This window comes from Leptonychotes weddellii, chromosome 2 (genome assembly GCF_054177405.1).
Source record: "Leptonychotes weddellii isolate Sample4059 chromosome 2, ASM5417740v2, whole genome shotgun sequence".
Taxonomy (NCBI): Eukaryota; Metazoa; Chordata; class Mammalia; order Carnivora; family Phocidae; genus Leptonychotes; species Leptonychotes weddellii.
In genome coordinates, this window is record NC_138370.1 from 115,840,028 (window position 1) to 115,859,386 (window position 19,359).

Here is a 19,359-nt window from a genome sequence, read left to right on the forward strand (position 1 = left end):
CTCACTCTTTAGGGGGTTTTAAATTAGACAGGGAGAAAAGTACATACTTTTTCATAATTTTAGTACATACTTAGATGTGTCCTCCACCACCACATCACTATTTGAGGGATAAGTGGGAAAAAAAAAAAAAAAGAATCATTGGAATTCCCAATGCTGATAACCTGAGTAGAAACAAAAATCAAATCAAAACAAATACTTTACCATCAATGGGATTAAGAGAGAAATGACAGATATATGGCAACCATACAGATACTCTTCAAGCTTACAGCAGACATTATTAATTAATCATAGTTCTCTTTCCTGTGGAACCTAAAATCACCCCCAGATGCCTTCTCAATACAACACTGTAGACAGTCACAACCCATCAATCATACATGAAAAGGAGAGGGAGACTCTAATATAAAAGAGAAATTCAGGTGCTCTACAAAAGAGAATGACATTTGAAATGGGAAAAGAAGAGAAAGTCAACTTCTCCCCCCCTTCCTTTTTTTTTAAAATTGAGATACAATTGACATAACATTATATTTAGTTTTACATGTACAATGTAATGATTCAATATTTGTATACATTGCAAGATATTCACCTCAGTAAGTCCAGTCAACATCCATCAGCATGCACAATTACAAAATTTTTTCTCATAATGAGAAATATCAGAATCAACTCTCCTAGCTATTTTCAAATATGCAATGCTATATTATTAACTATAGTCACTGTGCTGTAGATTACTGAAAAATATGGAACACGTCATGAGCCTGTATGTCTGTCTACACAGGGACCATGTTAGCTTCTCTGTATTACTTCAATTTTAGTATACGTATTGCGGAAGCAAACACTGAAGTCAACTTTTCTTAATGGAAGGAAATAATAGCTCACTGAGAGCTTTAAGACAGCAACTACCATTGTGTCATATGGCCACAAAGAACAAAGAAAACAGATCTTAAGTAGGGAAAAGGTAATAGTAGTTGGATGTTCCTATTTTATAGTAATCCAACTTATGACTAGATCCCTAAAAATAGGATCAGAAAAAAAAAAATAGGATCAGAAAGCTGAATTTATAAACATCTCAATTTTCAAGCTTTTGTGTGTCCCTTCCCTCCCTCACTCATTGCTCATTAGTAAAACTTTGTTTTGAAAAGCTGTCTCAAGGAACCATGAAGTTGTCCACACCTAAATCTGAAAAGTAACGGGATTATAATACCCAAATGATGGGAGAGCAATGGCAGCAATGAAGGAGGGCTTTTGTACACAGTGGAAAGAGCAGGGAAAGCCAAGCTGAACCAAGGAGAATGTTGAGCAAGACAGTCAGGGTTGCGGGGGGAGGGTAAGCTGGGTCCTCTCCACAACAGGGAAATAACCTCAGGGTTTATCATTTGTAGAGCTCCTCCATCTCTGTCCACTAATGATCACCTTTTTAAGCTTAGATAAAAGCTTGTATGAAATACTACTTTTAATGTCAGATTCCTTTAGTGAGTCCAACCCAGGAAAATCAGATATGTTGTCGATTACATTACCATTTCAAGGCTCTCCAAGGGGCCAGCTTCAAAGAAAATACAAGTAGGGAGCTTTGGCTGAGATAGTCATTTGTCTACAATGAAGTCTCAGGTTTTCTTCAAACGCAAGCCTTGAGGTACTTAATGATTTCCAATAAGGACCGCTGCTTCTTTGTCAATTAATCCTGTGTGGTGAACATCATCAGCCTTGCTTTATAAGCTCTGGAAAATTACTAGGTACTCTGAGTATATAAATCTTGTCCTAATCACTGAACCACAGTTCCTCTCCCAGTGGTTTATTATATTGAGGTACTGACAATAGAATGTTTTCATTAGAATTTGAAGAAAGTGGAGGGATGTCACAGTGAAAAAAAATCTAACTGCTATTCTACTTTATTCAGCATCATTCACATTATGATGGACTTTGATGTGTTAAACTTTGACCTTGGATGAGGTATCACTATGCTCATATAATCTGAACACACTTTAGTTCTTCAAAATATCAAATTAATTTACACTCTAGTTTTAGATAAGCTGAATTGAAACCTAGCTTTACTTGCCCCTGAATATATTTAATTAGCAGTTCAGTGAAAGATAACTAAATCCTAAACTTAAAAAAAAAACCAAAAAAACATTTTTTTAAAATAGGAAGCTTGGCAGGACATATGTTATCTGGAACTCCCCGAAGCCTATCTTTGCAGAGCTGTCCTTCCCTTGGGCCATGTTGTTTTCAGTTCAAGGCCACAGGGTAGGCCTGGATTCGATTATGCAGAGTTCCTGAGCTACCCCCACACACAAACAGTGACCAGCCTAGAGAGTGGGCATGTGACTGAAGCAGTTCCAACTGGAGTCCTTCCTCAGGACAGTTATAGAGACACTGGAAGGATGATGAAATTACCTTCTGTGGGTTCCAAGTTGAGCCAATAAATACATATGTTGAACACAATGGAAAGCCAGATTTCTCACTAATGGTAGAGAGAGTTATGAATACGGAAATGGGAAGAAAATAATGTATCCTGTGGTTTGAGATTAGAATTAGAGGTATCAGTATGGACTCATAGTTTTTATTTTATTTTTTAATAAAAATTGTATATATTTAAGGTGTACAATATGATGATTTGTGTACATATACATAAAAATGATAACTATAGTCAAGCTAATTAACATATCAGCTCAACAGTTACCTTTTTGTGTGTGTGATGAAAGCATCTAAAATCTACTCTTGGGGCGCCTGGGTGGCTCAGTCGTTAAGCGTCTGCCTTCCGCTCAGGTCATGGTCCCACGGTCCTGGGATCAAGCCCCGCATCGGGCTCCCTGCTCTGCAGGAAGCTTGCTTCTCCCTCTCCCACTCCCCCTGCTTGTGTTCCCTCTCTCGCTATCTCTCTCTGTCAAATAAATAAATAAAATCTTAAAATAAATAAATAAATAAATAAAATCTACTCTCAGCAAATTTCTAGTATCCCATAAAGTATTGTTAATTATAGTCATCAGGCTATACATTAGAACTCTAGATGTATTCATCCTAAATCTTCAACAAAGCAGGAAAGAATGTCCAATGGAAAAAAGACAGTCTCTTCAACAAATGGTGTTGGGAAAATTGGACAGCCACATGCAGAAGAATGAAACTGGACCATTTCCTTACACCACACATAAAAATAGACTCAAAATGGTTGAAAGACCCAAATGTGAGACAGGAGTCCATCCACATCCTAAAGGAGAACACAGGCAGCAACCTCTTAGACCTCAACTGCAGCAACTTCTTCCTAGAAACATCGCCAAAGGCAAGGGAAGCAAGGGCAAAAAAGAACTATTGGGACTTCATCAAGATAAAAAGCTTTTGGACAACAAAGGAAACAGTCAACAAAACCAAAAGACAACCAACAGAATGGGAGAAGATATTTGCAAAGGACATATCAGATAAAGGGCTAGTATCCAAAATCTATAAAGAACTTACCAAACTCAACACCCAAAGAACAAATAATCCCATCAAGGAATGGGCAGAAGACATGAACATTTTTCCAAAGAAGACATCCAAATGGCCAACAGACACATGAAAAAGTGCTCAACATCGTTCGGCATCAGGGAAATCCAAATCAAAACCTCAATGAGATACCACCTCACACCAGTCAGAATCGCTAAAATTAACAAGTCAGGAAATGACAGATGTTGGCGGGGATGCGGAGAAAGGGGAACCCTCCTACACTGTTGGTGGGAATGCAAGCTGGTACAGCCACTCTGGAAAACAGTATGGAGGTTCCTCAAAAAGTTGAAAATAGAGCTACCGTATGACCCAGCAATTGCACTACTGGATGTTTACCCCAAAGATACAAATGTAGGGATCTGAAGGGGTACGTACACCCTGATATTTATAGCAGCAATGTCCACAACAGCCAAACTATGGAAAGAGTGTCCATTGACAGATGAATAGATAAAGAAGATGTGGTATGTGTATACACACACACACACACACACACACACACACACACACACACACTGGAATATTATGCAGCCATCAAAAGGAATGAGATCTTGCCATTTGCAACAATGTGGATGGAACTGGAGGGTATTATGCTGAGCGAAATAAGCCAATCAGAGAAAGACAAGTATCATATGATCTCACTGATATGAGGAATTCTTAATCTCAGGAAACAAACTGAGGGTTGCTGGTGTGGTGGGGGGTGGGAGGCATGGGGTGGCTGGGTGATAGACATTGGGGAGAGTATGTGCTATGGTGAACGCTGCGAATTGTGTAAGACTGTTGAATTACAGACCTATACCTCTGAAACAAATAATACATTATATGTTAAAAAAGAAAGAAGAAGATAGTAGGAAGGGAAAAATGAAGGGGGGGAAATTGGAGGGGGAGACGAACCATGAGAGACTATGGACTCAGAAACAAACTTAGGGTTCTGGGGGGGGGGTGGGGGGATGGGTTAGCCTGGTGATGGGTATTAAAGAGGTCACATTCTGCATGGAGCACTGGGTGTTATATGCAAACAAGGAATCATGGAACAACACATCAAAAAGTAATGATGTAATATATGGCGATTAACATAACATAATAAAATAAAAAAAAAGAACTCTAGATGTATTCATCCTATATAACTGCAACTCTGTACCCTTTGACCAACATCTCATGGTTTTAAATACATAGATGCAAAGATATAGAAACAAATAGAGACATATGTTTACTGCTGTCTGCTGAGAGGGCCTAGAAGTAATAATACACCAGTAGCAAGGAATGAGTATATCTACTGTCCAGATCTTGACTTCAAATACCATTTCTTTGAAATGAAATAGTGGCTACTTGGATAAAAAGTTGATTCCAGGGCTTGGTCAAAAAAAGAACAAGATGAACCTAAAATAATATGTGCCAGAAAGTAAGGAAATACTTAGGTAAGATGGGAAAATAGCAAAAGGACACAGGAGCTAGTTTAAAATCACTGGCCAAAGATAGGACAATTTAAGCATCTGAATGAACAATACTAACAGATGACACCTGTAGAATAAAACAAGAATACATGGGGACACCCGGGTGGATCAGTCAGTTAAGTGTCTGCCTTGGGCTCAGATCATGATCCCGGGATCCTGGGATCCAGTCCCACTTTGGGCTCCTTGCTCAGCGGGGAGTCTTCTTCTCCCTCCCCCTCTCCCTCTGTCTTTCCTCCCTGCTTGTGCTCTCTCTCTCTCAAATAAATAAATAAAATCTTAAAAAAAAATACATGAGTTCTATTGATATAAGAGATAGATGAATAGACAAAAAGATAAACAAATAGAAGTGAGAAATCTCTTTTTTTTAGTAGAATGTCAATAAATAGGAAAGCAATAATAAAGTTGCAAATTATCAATGGATACAAAAATTAGTGGGAAAAGGTTTGTTGGGGAAAAGATATTTATATAACCTCAGAGAATCTCCCACAAATTAGTCATTATTTAGAAAGGGTAAAACAGTAACTTTCCTGAGGAGAACCCTGGAAGACCCAAAGTGATCAAAGTTTTCATCATCAGTGTTAGAATAAGCTGACATCATGCGCCTCCTAATATAATGCTCAGAAAAGGACACATTATTTATCATTTCTGTCATACTCCTGCCAAAAATACATAACCTGAACCTAATCATGAGGAAACACTACACAAGCCCAAACTGAAGGACATTCTACAAAATAATCAGTCTGTATTCTTCAAAAATCTCAAGGTACAAAAAAAAAAAAAAAAAAAGACAGAAAAAGGTAAGAGATTATTCTATATTCTCCAGAATAGATCACATACTGGATATTTTTTCTGGCTCAGGATCCAAGCCAGGAACAAGCCTTGTGTTTAGTTGTCACTCATGTCTCTTTAATGTACTTTCATTTGGAACAATCTCTTACCTTTTTCTTTTCTTTTTTTTTTTTTTAAGTTTAAAATCAAGTTAGTTAACATACAGTGTAATATTGGTTTCAGGAGTAGAACTTAGTGATTCATCACTTATATATAATACCCAGTGCTCATCCCAAAAGTGCCCTCCTTAATGCCCATCACCCATTTAGTGCATCTCTCCATCCTCCTCCCCTCTAGGTCCCTGTTTGTTCTCTATAGTTAACAGTCTCTCATTGTTTGCCTTCCTCTCTGTTTTTATCTTATTTTATTTTTCCTTCCCTTCCCCTATGTTCAACTGTTTTGTTTCTTAAATTCCACATATAAGTGAAATCATATGGTATTTGTCTTATTCTGACTGACTGACTTATTTCGCTTAGCATAATATGCTCTAGTTCCATCCACATCATTGCAAATGGCAAGATTTCATTCTTTTTGATGGCTAATATTTCATTATATAGGTGTAAATTTAAATATAAACTGGATTAGATTAGATTATTGTATCAAAGTTAAATTTTCTAATTTCAATTATTGAGAATTGCAGTTATGAGATCATTGCAGTTGCTCTTAGGAAATGAACACTCAAGCATTTATAAATGGACAAAATGTCTCAAATTTATTTTCAAAAATATTCAAAAACAAAATCATAAATAAACAGATATATAGATGGGATGACAAAGCAAATGGAACAGAATATAAACAGTTGGTGAATCTGGGTAAAGGGTATTTAGGAGTTCCTAGTACTATTCTTGTAACTTTTCTGTAAGTGTGAACGCATATCAAAATAAAAAATTACACAACATATATAGCTTAGTATAAGAAGACACAAAGGAGAGGCAAATTCTGTTCTTTACTGGACTACCACCAGCAGGTTTCAAGTATGCTATTATAATTAAAAGGGTACTTTACTAGAAGTTAGTAAACATGGCTTCAGAATTAGTTACCTGACCTTGAAAAAATCATTTGATTTTCTCAGCCGCAGTCCTCTGATCCTTGAAAACAAAAGGCTGAATGAACTATTTGATATCTAAAATTTCTGTTAATTCTAAAATATTGTGATTCTTCTGGGCGCCTGGGTGGCTCAGTTGGTTGAGCGACTGCCTTCGGCTCAGGTCATGATCCTGGAGTCCTGGGATCGAGTCCCGCATCGGGCGGGCTCCCTGCTCAGCAGGGGGTCTGCTTCTCTCTCTGACCCTCCCCCCTCTCATGTGCTCTCTCTCATTCTCTCTCTCGCAAAAAAAAAAAACAAAAATAAAAATAAAATATTGTGATTCTTCAAAATGGTCTTTTAATAACAGTGTACTTTCAGAAGTGACAATGATTAGTAGGAAAAATTTTCTGGTTCAGTTACAATTAATACTTCTAAAGATAAAAGGGCAATAAATAGAGTAGAAGTCCTGTCTATTCCTGGCTCTTTATTGAATCGCTGTGGTAGTTTAGCACCTTATTGTTTTATTTGAAAATGCCACGCCTTAATTTAGAAGATTATACAAAACATTAACTACCATTGAAAATCTGTATATGAAATTCTCTCCACTTTTATTTCTTTTTAAGATTTTATTTATTTGAGAGAGAGAGAGAGCATGGGAGCAGCGGGAGGGGCAAAGGGGGAGGGAGAGGGATAAGCAGACTTCCCGCTGAGCACAGAGCCGCACCTGGGGCTTGATCTCACAACCCTGAGATCACGACCTGAGCTGAAATCAAGAGTTGGCTGCTTAACCGACTGAGCCACCCAGGCACTCCTACCTTCTCTTTAGTTTCCAATAGAAATATGACTTTTACTTGCTTAATAAATAATATAGATGGTTCACATATGCTCAGCTCACTATTCTAAGTGATAATATATATACACAAATACGTATGCGCATATATGTGTATATGCTTTAATTCTCACAACTCTGTGAAGTAAGTACAGTTATTATTTTCACTTCACAGATAGGGAAACTAAGGCACTGGAAGATACCTACAGTCCTACTCCTGACAAGTGGCTGTTTAAAAACAACCATGCACTTGAACCTAGGCAGTGTGGCTGTAGAAACTATGTTCTTAACCAACGCTCTAAACTGCTTCTCAAATATTACATAATAAACTCTAGCAGAGGCCCATGAATTCAAAGCCCATGAGAAAAAGTGATCTGAGTAATAAAACTATTTTTTATGCCAAAATCAAATATCGAATACCTAGACACACATATATATCCATGCGTCTATATGTCTATATGGATGGATATATATATATATATATATCTCCATGACTAGTAAAGATATATATATATATAATAAGACTATGTATAATAACATTGATATCTATATATGTATCACTAATATATTTTTATTCTGATATATAGTTCGAGTTTTTACTTTTAAAATTCTCAATTCTTGGGATGCCCGGGTGGCTCAGTCAGTTAAGCGTCTGCCTTTGGCTCAGGTCATGATCCCAGGGTCCTGGGATCCAGTCTCACATCGGGCTCCTTGCTCAGCAGGGAGCCTGCTTCTCCCTCTGCCTCTGCCACTCCCCCTGCTTTTGCTCTCTCGCTCTCTCTGACAAATAAATAAATAAAATCTTTAAAAATAAATAAATAAAATTCTGATTCTTGGCAGACCCTTCCACATGAAACTTTGGCCACGTTGACCTGCTGCTCTTGTTCCTTCGGCAGCTTGAAAGCAGTCAGGTGGAAGAGCTTAGAAGCTGCCACGTGTCCGTTCTTTTTTTTTTTTTTTTAAGATTTTATTTATTTATTTGACAGAGAGAGGCAGTGAGAGAGGGAACACAAGCAGGGGGAGTGGGAGAGGGAGAAGCAGGCTTCCCACGCAGCAGGGAGCCCGATGCGGGGCTCGATCCCAGGACCCTGAGATCATGACCTGAGCCGAAGGCAGACGCTTAACAACTGAGCCACCCAGGGGTCCCAGCCACGTGTCCGTTCTTGGCAGAGGCCCGCAAATCAAGCCCAGCCACGCTGCGGCACCCTTGATAGTCTCAGCCCAGGGGAAAAAAGAAGGCGGCTCGTGCGCTTAGTCCTTTAGGAAGAGAAAATTAGCAGTGAAAGTGACAAATTCATTTTTGCCTTTAAAAAAGGAACCAGAGAGCACAGTGTCACTTTAGTTGGAAAAGGACAAAGTTATTAACTCCTAAGAATTTTATTACAGCATGACTAACACATATTCTCTCACTCCAGGTGCCAACATCTGCAGTCACGTGCTTAGCTCAGTAAGGCCTCACCAGACACTGGAAAATTACTCATGCAAATCCCAAGCTTACCTTTCATGGGAAAAAAATGGGGGGCTGGGAGAAAAAATAAAGGTGAACAACTGTTAAGCAAGCATGCTTTTAAATGACAATGGAATTATCTGAGAGAGAGAAAAAAGACAGGCAGTCATGGCAACAGTAGGAACTGGAATCTATCATATTTTGACGTTTCTAACACATTATCTTGCAAGTAATAATAATCATCATCAATATTTATACATAGGGCTTTTCATAAATCCCATATAATCCATGTAATTTCATATAATCTTGACAAACAAAACTCTTAAGAAGTATGGCTAATGTCCCTGGCACATATAAGATCCAAGAGGCTAAGGTGACTTGCTCAAGACATAAACTAACAACTATCTGAGCAGTTATTTTTTTACTCTGGATTGTGAAGAGTTGGGTTTTTTTGTTGTTTGGTTTTTTTTTTCTTGCTTTTTTCCCCCCACAAAATGACATTGCTGCATATTATACCATCACCTTATACAGGCCATCACGTTTATTACTAGAATTCCTAAAAAATGAAGGAACAAAGTAGTAACAGAACAAAGTGTAGGTACTTACATATTTTTTATATCATAGCTTAACATTGTTATAAAAACTCATAAGACAATATTAACAGACCCTTGAGGAAATACTCTAATAGTATTTATTTCTCATAAAGCTGCTTTAGGATTTCAAGAATTTAAACATAAAATGAAAACACATAAAGGGTAACATAAAAATTCAAGTATTAGCACAACTTAAATTATAATCTCAGAGTAAAAAGAAACATGATACAAATGTAAGGGTTGTAGAAAATTCTGCTTTCCGACATGGTTATGAAATGTAACATTCAGGTTAATCAAATATGAAGTCTCATTATATCATCTTTTTTTTTTAAATTTTTTTATTCTTATGTTAATCCCCATACATTACATCATTAGTTTTAGATGTAGTGTTCCATGATTCATTGTTTGTGCATAACACCCAGTGCTCCATGCAGAACGTGCCCTCCTCAATACCCATCACCAGGCTAACCCATCCTCCCACCCCCCTCCCCTCTAGAACCCTCAGTTTGTTTTTTCCATCGTCTCTCATGGTTTATATCATCTTTTTTTTGACTGCTGTCTTTTGTAACATGAATAGATGGCCAATTTCCAATTAATTAGGAACAAAATCATACTTGTCAACAAAACTATTATAAACACAAATCAGGCTTGCTTTGAGATCCAGAAGCCATTCTCATAATGCTTTAAGGTCGTTTATCAGGATTTTTGTCATTAACAGAACGCAAAATAATCCAGATTCAATCATTGTTTTCTCTTTCCCAGCTATACCAACAGTGATGGTATCATTCTTTCTGCTCCCCAAGAAAATATTCTTTTTTCCCAGCCTTCCCCATTCCCTGCCTCCTAACTAGCTTTGTTCTGCTTTCGCCAGCAAGCCTCTGCCTCACATCTAGATGACGACGTCATTCCAACCCCTAATTTCGTGCTTCTAAGGGCCCTTCTCTCAGTGCCACTGCCAAACTGATCGTTCCAAACATGTATTTTATATGGTCCAGAACATTCAACAGCTGCCGACTGCATAGCACATCCTGTTTAAACTTAGCTCCTTTTCAAGGTATTGTAATCTAACTCGCTTTACTTTCCCAATTTATTGTTCATTACTCCCCCAACAAATGCCTTGTGAAGCAGTCACCCAAGCCTGTGTCCTAAATTTAACCCAAATACACAATGCTATTCTTACCTCTTTTGGGACTTACTACAACTAAAGTCATCATCATCAACATCAACAACAGCGCACATATATATTACTTAGTATGTACCAGGCAATGTCATAAGTGCTTTATACATTTTAACTCACATAATCCTCGAGGTAGATGCTGTTACCATCCTCACTTTACCCAAGGTCCAAAGCAGTCAAGTAACTCAAGCGAGGTCACACAGGGAGTAAACAGTAGAGCCAGAATTCAAACCAGGCAGTTTAGTTTCAGATTCTACGCTCAACCACTATCTGTATGGCCTTTCCATTACCCATTTATTCAATGTACTCACTGTCAGTAACATAATTAGGTATTAATTATTTCACATATGTTCCTTGTATCTCTTTCATGAATTATAAAATTATACCAACTGTTTTATTTCTTTTAGAGGTCCCTGAATATTAGATATACAGTTAGCCTGAAACAAGTATTAATAAGGGAGACCATTTTATTCAAAGCATAAATATTATAAAAGGCAAAGATGCAAGAATTATAATTAGTCAAAAGGTATAGAACTAAGCTTCCTCTCACCAACAAAATCTTCTGAAGCAGGACTAGCCCACGGCAAGAGCGCTGAGAGGATGAAGAGTGGGGTGTGGGCTGGGCGGTGGCTGTTTGAGGATCTCTACATTGGAGGGGCTATAGGACAGCTTTCTGCTTGGGGGAATGATTAGAGACTCAAAGCCTTTGAAACTCTAGTTGTCAAACAAGTACACTTCCTGGAGGAAGAGTTAAGTTTCGAGGATGCTTAAAATTAGACAAGTCACCTCTCTCACTTTCAAATGAAGCATAAAACTTTTTAAAAGAAAAATCTCTTATTCCTGGAAGTACATATATAAAATTCCAAGACTAGACATTTGAATAGACTCTGGTTTCTTTTTAACAGGAGACTAGGCCAGACCTTCTATACTCTTACATACTTTAAAGAAGAGAAGAGACTTATTCTTCAAGGTCCACCTCAAATGTCAACTCATCTGTGACGTTTTCTTTGGCATAATTAATCACTCCTTTTTCTGTACTATAATAGCATTTTATGAATATCTCTATTGGGTTACATATAATAACTACTACTTAGAAAATGTGATCTTGGGCGCCTGGGTGGCTCAGTCGTTAAGTGTCTGCCTTCGGCTCAGGTCATGACCCCAGGGTCCTGGGATTGAGCCCCACATTGGGGTCCCTGCTCTGCGGGAAGCCTGCTTCTCCCTCTCCCACTCCCCCTGCTTGTGTTCCTGCTCTTGCTATGTCTCTCTCTGTCAAATAAATAAATAAAATCTTCAAAAAAAAAAAAAAAGAAAGAAAATGTGATCTTGACTTCTAGACTGTTACCAACCCAAATATACATCAACAAGTGAACATAAACCAATTTGATATAATCATGCAATTAGTACAACTCAGCAACAAAAGGAACTAATTATTAATTTGTGAAACAACATGGATAGTGTTCAAAAACACTATGCTAAGCTAAAGAAACCAGACACAAAAGAATACATACTGTTGACAAGAATTACAAAAGATTTGAGATTGCATGCAATGTGTAAGGTTATGTTTCATGTTTGCTGGCACGAGACATGAGACTGCTGGGTCAAAGACAAAGGACTTTATTACTCACAGCAATAGGATTAGCCAGAATATCACACTTGCACAGTGAGTTGTGTTACAGGTGAAGAAGGTGGGAGCTTTGGGAATCTGAATCTTTTTTATATTTTAAGATTTTATTTATTTATTTGACACAGAGAGAGAGCACAAGCAGGCAGAGAGGCAGGCAGAGAGAGAGGGAGAAGCAGGCTCTCCACTGAGCAGGGAGCCGGACGTGGACCTCGATCCCAGGACCCAGGGATCATGACCTGAGCCGAAGGCAGCTGCTTAACCGACTGAGCCACCCAGGCGCCCTGGGAATCTGAATCTATTATAATGGGCTGTAAGCCTGCCTGACCTGTGCCCCAGAGGGGCACATTATCTTTAGCACACTGGACAATAACAGACCTACCCTTTTCTCAGGAGGAAGACATTACCTCTAGCTTCAAAGGTTATACACTATACCAATACCTTAAGAAAAATAGTCCTGAACAAAAGCAGTCATTACCTCTGCTCACAGAAATGCAGAACTGTGAAAGAGTCATGGAGCATTGTCTCCTATTAATATGTTTTCATTCTTTAAACATTTCTGGAATAGGCAACATTAGTCTATGGTGGGGAAAAAAATCAGAACAGTCATTGTTTGGAACCAGAGGTGACTATGACTATGTAGGATCACAAGGGCTATTTCTAAGGTAAAGGGATGTTATATATTTTATATGGGTGATGGTTACTCGGGAGATCAAACTCATCAAACTGTACACATAAAATTATATATAAACTATGTGTAAATTATGTATGTACAATTTGGGTGTGTAAATTATACCCAAATAAAACTGATATAAAAAGAAAAATATGCTGATCATAACCTCTAGACTGCTATCACCTACAAGGCAAGGACTGTGTCTTATTCATTTATTTTACTGATTACTGAGAAGAAATTAGCTGAGTATTCTTAGTAGGTGCTCATAAAATTTGGTTGCATTGAATTATTAATATTGTTTACAATGGGCCTCTAAGTTATATATAAACCTAATGATAATCATATATCAAAAACCACTAATAAATATGCAAAAAATAAAGATAAAGAAATTCAAATATATCACTAAAGAAAATCAGCAAAGCATGAAAGGGAGAAAGACAGAAAGGATCAGAGAAAATCTTCAGAAACAACCACAAAACAAGTAATAAAATGGCAATAAATACACATCTATCAAGAATGTAAATGGACAAATGCTCCAATTAAAAGACATAGGGTGACAATGGATTAAAAAACAAGACCCATCAATATGCTGCCTACAAGAGACCATTTTAGACCTAAAGACACATGCAGATTGAAAGTGAGAGGATGGAAGAACATCTATCGTGCAAATGCATATCAAAAGAAAGCCAGAGTAGCAATACTTGGATTGGACAAAACAGACTTTAAAACAAAGACTATAACAAGGGAAAAAGGATACTATATAATAATAAAGTCGACAATTCAACAAGAAGATATAACAATTGTAATTATTTGTGCACCCAACACAGGAGCACCCAAATACATGAAATAGTTCATAACAAAAATAAAGGAACTAATCATTAATAATACAATAATAGTAGGGGACTTTAACCCCCCACTTACATCAATGGACAGATCATCTAAACAGAACATCAACAAGGAAACAATGGCTTTGAATGACACACTGGACCAGATGGACTTCACAGATACATTCAGAACATTCCATCCTAAAACAGCAGAATACTCCTTCTTTTCAAGTGCACATGGAACATTCTCCAGAATAGATCACACAGCAGCCCACAAAATAAACCTCAATAAATTCAAGAAGATCAAAATCATAACATGCACATTTTCTGACCACAACTCTATGAAACTGGAAATCAACCACAAGAACAAACGTGGAAAGACCACAAATACATAGAGGTTAAATAACATGTTACTAAACAAAGAATGGGTCAACCAGAAAATCAAAGAAGAAATTAAAAAGGACATAGAAACAAATGAAAATAAAAACACACCAGTCCAAAACCTCTAGGATGCAGCAAAAAGCAGCTCCAAAAGGAAAGTTTACAGCAATACAGGTCTACCTCAAGAAGTAAGAAAAATATCAAATAAACTACTTAACCTAAAGGAGTAAAGAACAACAAATGAAACCTAAAACCAGAAGAAGGAAGGAATTAATAAAGATTCGAGCAGAAATAAATGATGTAGAAATTAAGAAAAAAAAACAATAGAAAAGATCAATGAAACCAGCAGTTGGTTCTTTGAAAAAAAAAAATCAATGAAATTGATAAACCTCTAGCTAGATTTATCAAGAAAAAAGGAGAAAGGACTCAAATAAATAAAATCACAAACGAGAGAGGAGAAATAGCAACTAACACCACAGAAATACAAACAACCATAAGAGAATATTATGAAAAACTACATGCCAACAAATTGCCCAACCTGGAAGAAATGGAGAAATTCCTAGAAACATATAAACTACCAAAACTGAAACAGGAAAAAACAGAAAACTTGAACAGACTGATAACCAGCAACGATATTGAATCCATAATCAAAAAACTCCCAACAAACAAAAGTGCAGGGCCAGATGACTGCACAGGTGAATTCTAGCAAACATTCAAAAAAGAATGAATACCTATTCTTCTCAAAATATTCCAAAAAATAGAAAAGGAAGGAAAATTTCCAAATTCATTCTATGAAGCCAGGATTACCCTAGTTCCAAAACCAAAGACTCCACTAAAAAAGAGAACTACAGGCCAATATCCCTGATGACCATGTATGCAAAAATTCTCAATAAAATACTAGCAAACCAAGTTCAATAATACATTAAAAAAATCATTCACCATGATCAAATGAGATTTATTCCTGGGTTGTAAGGGTGGTTCAATATTTGCAAATCAATTAACGTGATACACCACATTAATAAGAGACAGCATAAGAACCATATGATCTCTTCAATAGATGCAGAAAAAGCATTTAACAAAGTACAACATCCATTCATGATAAAAACCCTCAGCAAAGTAGGGTAGAGAGAACATACCTCAACATAATAAAGGCCACATACAAAAAACCCACAGCTAATATCACCTCAATGGGGGAAAACTGAGAGCTTTTCTTTACTGTCAGGAACAAGACAGGGATGTCTACTCTCAACACTGTTATTTAACATAGTACTGGAAGTCCTAGCTTCAGCAGACAACAAAAAGAAATAAAGGGCATCCGAATTGGCAAAGAAGAAGTAAAACTTTCACTATTTGCAGATGATATGCTACTATACATAGAAAACCCAAAAGACTCCACCAAAAAACTTCTAGAACTGATACACAAATTAATAGGATACAAAATCAACATACAGAAATCTGTTGCATTTCTACACACCAATAATGAAGCAGCAGAAAGAGAAATTAAGGAATCAACCCCACTTACAAGTGCACCAAAAACTATAAGATACCTAGAATAAATCTAACAAAAGAGGTGAAAGACCTGTACTCTGAAAACTATGAAACATCAATGAAAGAAATTGACAATGACACAAAGAAATGGAAGGACATTCCATGCTTATGGATTAGAAGAACACATATTATTAAAATGTCTACACTACCCAAAACAATCTACACATTTAATGTGATCTCCAGCAAAATACCACTAGCATTTTTCAGAGAGCTAGAACAAACAATCCTAAAATTTGTATGGAACCACAAAAGACCCAGAATAGCCAAAGCAACCTTAAAAAAGAAAAGCAAAGCTAGAGGCATCACAATTCTGGACCTCAAATAATACTACCTAGCTGTACTGATCAAGACAGTATGGTACTGGCACAAAAATAGAAACATAGATCAATAGAACAGAACAGAGAACCCAGAAATGGACCCTCAACTCTATGGTCAGCTAATCTTCGACAAAGGAAGAAAGAATATCCAGTGGAAAAAAAGACAGTTTCTTCAATAAATGGTGCTGGGAAAATTGGATAGCCACATGTGGAAGAATGAAACTGGACCATTTTCTTACACCATACACAAAAATAAACTCAAAATGGATGAAAGACCTAAATGTGAGACAGGAATCCATCAGAATCCTAGAGGAGAACACAGGCAGCAACCTCTTCGACTTCAGCCACAGCAACTTATTGCTAAACATGTCTCCAAAGGCAAGGGAAACAAAAGCAAAAATGAACTACTAGGACTTCATCAAGATAAAAAACTTCTGCAATGCAAAGAAAACAGTCAACAAAACTAAAAGCAACCTATGAAATGGGAGAAAATATTTGCAAATGACATATCAGATAAAAGGCTAGTATCCAAGATCTATAAAGAACTTATCCAACTCAACACCCAAAAAACAAAAAATCTAGTCAAGAAATGGGCAGAAGACATGCACAGACATTTCTCTAAAGACATCCAAATGCCAACAGACACATGAAAAAAATGCTCCACATCACTTGGCATCAGGAAAATACAAATCAAAACCACAATGAGATACCACATTATACCAGTCAAATGGCTAAAATTAACAAGACAGGAAACAACAAATGTTGGCAAGGATGAGGAGAAAGGGGAACCCTTTTACACTGCTGGTGGGAATGCAAGGTGGTATAGTCACTCTGGAAAACGGTATAGACATTCCTCAAGAAGTTGAAAATAGAGCTACCCTACGACCCAGCAATTGCACTACTGGGTATTTACCCTAAAGATACAAATGTAGTGATCTAAAGGGGCACCTGCACCCCAATGTTCATAGCAGCGATGTCCACAATAGCCAAACTATGGAAAGAGCCCAGATGTCCATCAACAGATGAATGGATACATATATATATATATATATACACCACCTCTTCTTATATATGTATATACACACACACACACACACACACACACACTGGAATATTATGCAGCCATCAGAAAGGATGAATATTTATCATTTACATCGATGTGGATGGAACTGGAGGGTAATATGCTGAGCAAAATAAGTCAATCAGAGAAAGATAATTATCATACCAATTCACTCATATGTGGAATGTAAGAAACAACACAGAGGATCATAGGGTAAGGGAGGGAAAACTGAAGGGGAAGTCATCAGAGAGGAAGAAAAACCATGAGAGACTCCTAACTATTAGAAACAAACTGAGGGTTGCTGGAGGGGAGGTGGGTTAGGGGATGGGGTAACAGGGTGATGGGCATTAAGTAGGGCACGTGATGTGATGAGCAATGGGTGTTATACACAACTGATAAATTACTGAACCTACATCTGAAACTAATGATGTACTGTTTGGCTAATTGAATTTTAAAAAATTTAAGAAAAGAGAATGCATTAAAAAAAATAGAACAGAATAGAAAATCCAGAAATAAACCCACAACTATATGATCAATTAATCTTCAACAAAGCAGGAAAGAATATCCAATGAAAAAAAAAAAACAGTCTCTTCAACAAATGGTGTTGGGAAAACTTGACAGCAACATGCAAAAGAATGAAACTGGACCACTTCCTTAAACTATACACAAAAATAAATTCAAAATGGATTAAAGACCCAAATGTGAGATAGGAAACTATAAAAAATCCTAGATGACACAGGCAGTAACCTCTTTGACATCGACCATAGCAACTTCCTTCTAGATATGTCTCCTGAGGCAAGGGAAACAAAAGCAAACATCAACTATTGGGACTACATTAAAAAAAAAACAAAAAACAAAAAAACTTCGGCACAGTGAAGGAAACATTCAGCAAAACTAAAAGGCAACCTACAGAAAGGGAGACGATATTTGTAAATGATGTATCCAATAAAGGGCTAGCATCCAAAATATATAAGGAACTTCTAAAACTTAATACCAAAAACCAAATAATCCAATTAAAAAATGGACATAAGACATGAACAGACATTCCTCCAAAGAAGACATACAGATGGCTGACACATAAAAAGATGTTCATTATCACTGATCATCAGGGAAATGCAAATCAAAACTACAATGAGATAATCTCCTCACACCCGTCAGAATGGCTAAAATCAACATGAGAAACAACAGGTGTTGGAGAGGATGTGGGGGAAAAAAATGAACCCTCTTGCACTGTTGGTGGGAAAGCAAACTGGTACAGCCACTCTGGAAAACAGTATAGAGGTTCCTTAGAAAGTTAAATATAGAACTACTTTACAATCCAGCAATTGCACTGCTAGGTATTTCCCCAAATACCAAAACACTATTTCAAAGGTATATATGCACTCCCATATTTATAGCAAAGTTATTTACAATAGCCAAGATATGGAAACAGCCCAAGTGTCCATCAACTGATAAATGGATAAAGAAAATGTGGCATGACAAAGGAATATTATTCAGCCTTAAAAAGGAATGAAATCTTGCCATTTGCAACAACATGGAGCTAGAGAGATAATGCTAAGTAAAAGAAATCAGTCAGAGAAAGACAAATGCCATGTGATTTCACTCATATGTGGAATTTAAGAAACAAAACAAACAAAGGGAAAAAATAAGAGAGAGAGAGAAAGAGAGACAAAGCAAGAAACACACTTTTAATTATAGAAAATAATCAGATGGTTACCAAAGGGGAGGTGGGTGGGTGGGTGGGGATGAGTTAAACAGGTGAGGGGAGTTAAGGAGTGTACTTGTGATGAGCACAGGGTGAAGTATGGAACTGTTGAATCACTACTTTGTACACCTGAAATTAAAATAACACTGTGTGTTAACTGGAATTCAAATAAAACAACAACAAAAAAAATGGGCCTCGAAGTATTCTTTCTTGTCCTAAGTTGATCTGAAATGCCATTACATTTGAATTTTTAAAATTTCATTTGAGGGGCGCCTGGGTGGCTCAGTTGGTTAAGCGACTGCCTTCGGCTCAGGTCATGATCCTGGAGTCCCGGGATCGAGTCCCGCATCGGGCTCCCTGCTTGGCAGGGAGTCTGCTTCTCCCTCTGACCCTCCTCCCTCTCA

The 19,359-nt window shown here is 37.3% G+C and overlaps 1 protein-coding gene and 1 non-coding gene across 3 annotated transcripts in view; both read right to left on the minus strand.

Moving 5' to 3' along the window:
* Positions 1-19,359, minus strand: part of ARHGAP24 (Rho GTPase activating protein 24) — a 434,153-nt gene that overhangs the window by 357,538 nt on the left and 57,256 nt on the right. The gene's annotated exons all lie outside the window — the stretch shown is intronic.
* LOC115939684 (U6 spliceosomal RNA) lies at positions 729-833 on the minus strand. Its single transcript, XR_004074462.2, has one exon. It is a non-coding gene; the product is annotated as a U6 spliceosomal RNA (small nuclear RNA).